At 42.3% G+C, this 5453-nt stretch overlaps 1 protein-coding gene across 2 annotated transcripts in view; it reads right to left on the bottom strand.

The window, feature by feature from the left end:
• Positions 1-5453, bottom strand: part of PRKG1 (protein kinase cGMP-dependent 1) — a 1384334-nt gene that overhangs the window by 1038799 nt on the left and 340082 nt on the right. The window lies entirely within an intron of this gene.

The following is a 5453-nucleotide window of genomic DNA, read 5'->3' as shown; positions in this document are numbered from 1 at the left end:
AGTCAGATGACTTGATGGCAGTGAGGGAGTGAATGGTTTTTAAGTTATAAACCCAACTCGCTGTGACGAAGGTACGCCTCTTAACTGCAGAGTGTCCTTGCAGGCAGAGATCGGCAAAAATAAGTAATCTAAAGGAGATCCTTACCAATTACTTTCCCAAATCACAAAACTGAGCCAACAGAGCCTTACTGTTAAGAAGAAAATCTGCATGTTACAATCTTTACCACTGAATATATATGTAACAAATATGTCAACCATCACTAAACATTCTAATCATGATCTCTGTCCATGAAATGCAAATTAAATAATACATATAAATGGAAGTATAATGTTATATGAACACTGAGAAATTTGCCATTTGCTCTATATTAATGAATTACTAAAAGTATATAACACTGCCCAGGGAATAATAAATTAAAACAGACCTAAACTTCTCTCAGACAATGCAGCTAATGCGTACAGCCAACCAAGATCCCAACCCCATCTGCTAGGAAAGGCCTGGGCCCCCAACTAGAGCCCTCAGCCCTTCACTTCAAGTGTCACAAGAGCTTCTGCAATCTTTCCTTATTTACCATATGAAGGTTTTCCCCCTCTATGTGTGCAGAAGAGAACAACATTGAAAAATACTAGTCTGGGCTATAGACTAAAAGGTAAAATCCAACTTTATCTTATCCAATGAAAAAATTACTAGAGATTAGCAGGAAGATACATCCATTAGAAAAGCTACATATTACAAAAATAATGAACATCAGAAAAATTGGAAATGATATAATATTCATATATATGTGATTGAATTACGATACTTTCATTTGATTAAATGCCAATGAAAACTGGCTCTAAATAAATCATCATTGGCACAAGAACAAAACATGCTCTCTTGTCAACAGAAACATCAGCTTAGAACAGTAGGTAATAGACGAAGGAATGGACATCAGAAGACGGGGTGTTTCTTTGCCAGACTCATTTTGGATGCGTGTACACCTGTGGGTGACTACATTTTTCAGGACTTCCTCAAAGTTTTAAGGGTTAAGCATCCTATTTTAATCAAAAAAATTCTAGTTGAAATGTTTAGGTACAGAGAACGGTTGCTCAGCCAGTGCTGGTAAGTGTTAGTGGTATGTGTGAAAAACAGCCCTTCTTATTTCACAAGCCACCTCTCTGGTTACGAGAAGCTTGCCCCTCAAATGGGGGCTCTTTGGACTTGGTGCATGTCTTTACATCTATCCTCGCACAGGACGCGGCAAACACTGGACTGTAAGAAATGCTGCAGCTGCTGATGAGCTAAAGAACTCATTTCGGACAGAAAAAGAGAACCACCCTCAGGAAAACGACTCAGAGGGGTAGGCCATGTGCCTTGGGGGTTGAAATGAGCTACTCACCCATGAAGTCCTCCTGGTGCACCGCAGCATGGCCCTATCACCCATGAAGTCATCCTTGTGCACTACAGCGTGGCCCTATCACCCATGAAGTCCTCCTGGCGCACTGCAGCATGGACCTATCACCCATGAAGTCCTCCTGGTGTGCCGCAGCATGGCCCTATCACCCATGAAGTCCTCCTGGTGTGCCGCAGCATGGCCCTATCACCCATGAAGTCCTCCTGGTGCACAGCAGCATGGCCCTATCACCCATGAAGTCCTCCTGGCGCACTGCAGCATGGCCCTATCACCCATGAAGTCCTCCTGGCGCCCCGCAGCATGGCCCTATGGCCTTTCTGTACAGCATCTGCGTGGTGCAAGTCACCGCACTGTGTTTTCATAGGCACCCCACCTGACTGTGCTCCTTTCTATTGTAAAGGCAAATGCTCCACTTTAGCGGAACAGTCCAATTTGCACACAGTGCTTCATTTGAAAACTTCAGTAAATTCCCCTCCCCCTACCCCCCAAAACAAAAACCTCATGCACTTCTGAAGCACCACATTCTTATCAATTGAAAACTGTCCTCTAAGGATAGAAGAGTCCAAAAGGAAATCTAACGAATGCCTGTTCCTTAAGCACTCGCACAAACAAGTCATTCTCAGGAACATCCATTCGTTCCCATCCGGAGGCTGCCTCTGCAGGCTGGGCTCTTGACTTCTCCCTCAGGCTAATTCAACTGCTTTTTGTTGAGCTTTGCTGCTCCCATCTCCCAGTGCTCCTGTCAATCAATCCTACACAGCACTACCAGATACGTCTCCATAAAGTACGGCTCTGATACGTCACTTTTCTCACTAGCCCTAATGGCTCTCCACTGTCTATTCAACAAAACCCAATTGCCCAACATGCCCCATAAGGTCTCAGGGCCTTACATGCTCAGACTTATCTTGTAAAACTGTAAATGCACTCTTCGTTCCTGAAGAGTGGGCCCCTTACCAGCAGCATCCTCCTCATCAGAAAACATGCAAAAAATGTGAGTTATTGGGCACTCACTCTTGACCTACTGAATCAGAGACGCTGGGGGGATCAAGAAAGCTGTCCTTGAACATGCCCCTAGGAGATTCTGTTCCACTCTAAAATCTGAGACTCGCTACTCTTTGTCCAATGGTAATGCCTTCAACGCACCATCATCCAAAGACAAACCAAACTCAAGGGGGTTGCAGTCCATGACATGGGAGAGCCATGTCTGACCTCCTCTGGGTTTCCTATCGCCATGTGGCGGGGATCAGACCTACCCCCATACTCGAGCATTCTCACCTACTCTGACACCAGTCGGTCATCCTGCAGCACTCTACTCCCAGGTTGGGTTCAATAATTTGTTGCAAAGGCCACATGGAGCTCACAGACAATACTCACATCATGTAGGTTTATTAGGAAGTTAATAGAGTACCACAAGTCAGGATAAGGAAACAGTAGGCTAAAGTCATTGGACCATGTCGATCCCTCTTCTCAACCAGCGAACAGGTCTCTCTTTCGTCTTTAGACTCTCCGTCACACAGTTCCTTGGTCTCTGTTGCTCTGTCTCACAGCTCGATAGTCCTGGTGCTGTTCCTCTGTCTCCGTGCCACACTGCTGCGGCCTCTGGTCTCAGGCTCCACCCCTGCAGAGATCTGGAAGGAGCTTTCTGACGGTCCTGTGCTTTCTCTCTCTGTTCCTGCTTCAAGAGGGTGGTGATGTACACTGACCAAGCCCCTCTATTAGAGTTACACATTTGCATCTTCCCATTTGCACATCCCACCCAATCATTGTGAGGTACCTTCAAGTCAGTTCCAATTCATAGGTTGATTGCCCGATCTTTCAGTTAGCAGTCCAATGCTGGTTTGATCGCATCTTCAGGAATCCTTAATTTTAGCATAATCATGTCCAAATATTGTGGCATGACACATACATCTACTTTAAAATTATGTGCTATTTTAGGTAAATTCAAATTTAATCATACAGCCTGCATTTTATCTATATTATTCACATACTACATTATCTTTATTTGTATTCACCTTCTTCTCTCTCTATAGAAGATTAAGAAATAAATAAACTTATTGAATGAACATCTTCCTTTAAAACCCCACTTTGGAAACATGTGCATATTTTTATGGACTTTTACATTGCTCACAATACATGTTTGAATGCTGATCCACAGGAGTGAGTTTAGTTGTGGGACAGAAGGGTCCCTAAGGGCCAGAGTCTCTATTAGACCAGTAAGCTTGATGATTGATTATGGCTACAAGTTTTATTCCACCTTTCCCTCCAACTCTCTGCAGCACTTTTGTTTTATTTTGATTACTTTCAGAGTGGTTGGCAATCATAGCTAGACATCCTATAGTAAACTAGGGATGTCTATGAATTCTTTGAACTAATTGTTTTTGTCCATCTTTGACTTCCTTCATTCTCCTGTGTTTCAGATAGGGGGACATCTATAGTTATATTATAGATAAGCCCTCAAAATTTGAAAATTAATTTGAAAGGATGAAATCTTTCCGCCATTGAAAATAATTTTAAATATTGCATACTTGTGAGTTAAAAAGTCATTTTCCAAACAAATGCAAAATTCTTTGAACCATAAAATCCATATTAGATGAATTAGGTAAGCTCCCTAGGTGTTACTAGAAAGAAGATGCTATTCAGAGAAATGTGTTCAGTCTGGTTTTTTGATACATATAAGTAACATTGTCTTATAATCACAACTCCCACAGATTCTAAATGTTTACCTATACTTTATTTTTATGTTGCCAGACATTAATCTACCACCAAAAACAAAAAACAAAGAATAAAAATCCAAAGCCATGATCCCTTCTCAACAACTTCCTGATAAGCAAAACAGAAAATGACATTTGGCCTAACTATGTGACATGTCCTTCCATTTTTCATAGACTAGCTTATACTCACATGTGATATCAGTATGTGCTCCCCACCCACATACCACATTTAATTTCCATGCATGCACACATCATGACAGGAAGTTCTTGCCTTATGATAGGATTTTATCCTGATAAGTCCATCAATAAGTCATCTACACCCCTCTCTTTTTTAATTTAAGTTTATAGATGCTGTATATAGATGCTGTAAGGCAGTGCTTTGAGCTGTGAATCCTAACACTGGACATCCGAGATTGAGCATCCAAGAATGAAAACACGAGCCACATCGTAAGGGAAAGATCTGACTGTCTGCCTCCAGGAAGAGCTGTGGCCTTGGAAACCCTACGGGACAGTGTAGGCTTGTTATGAGTTGGAGCTGATCCAAGGGCAATAGGTTTTGGTTTGGTAGTTAATATGCCTGGAGTATATTCAGCCAACTTACTGGATGTGACCTTCACATATCTTTAAAGAAGGGTTGACTTCGGCTCATGAGATAGCCCATGTTCAAGACTATTTTGACCTTTGTGGTTCCCCCTTCCCAATCTCATAACACTAAAGAAGGGTTACACAAGTTATTGAGAATACCCTACTTTCTGTGAAAGCAAAAGGAATCAGTTTGACAACTGAGGGTGGTTAAATCAAAATAAATTTGAGCATTCTAGAATTCAAAGAACGAAATTTCCATTCCTATGTTAAGCTTTTTAGGACCCTGGTTCGAGTTCAATGATCCAAGTAATAACACATTAGTGGTAAAAAAAATTTTGACAAAAATCCCAAGAGATAGGACATTCTGAAAGGGGACTTCAACAGGTAATGCCCGAATCCTTCTAGAACCCTTTACCTCTTTGCTTCCCATGCTACCATGTGGTTTCACTGGGTTAGTGCCTGACTCATTCTAGAAACAGTGGTAATTTTCTATCATAAGTTAAGAGTAAGGTAGAAAATCTGGCTAGCCCAGAGGACGTACACTGGCACAGATAGCAACTGGAAACACAGGGAATCCAGGACAGATGACCATTTCAGGACCAGTGGTGAGAGGGGTGACGCCTGGAGGGTGGAGGGAATGTGGGGTGGAAAGGGGGAACTGACTACAAGAATCTACGTATAGCCTCCTCCCTGGGGGGATGGAAAACAGAGAAGTGGGCAAGGAGAGATGTCGGATAGTGTAAGATATGACAAAATAATAATA

This window comes from Echinops telfairi, unplaced genomic scaffold, assembly GCF_000313985.2.
Source record: "Echinops telfairi isolate 266 unplaced genomic scaffold, ASM31398v2 ScPeMD7_70;HRSCAF=299, whole genome shotgun sequence".
NCBI lineage: Eukaryota > Metazoa > Chordata > Mammalia > Afrosoricida > Tenrecidae > Echinops > Echinops telfairi.
Note: the sequence above shows the minus strand (reverse complement) of the source record. Positions and strands in the feature narration are given on the sequence as shown.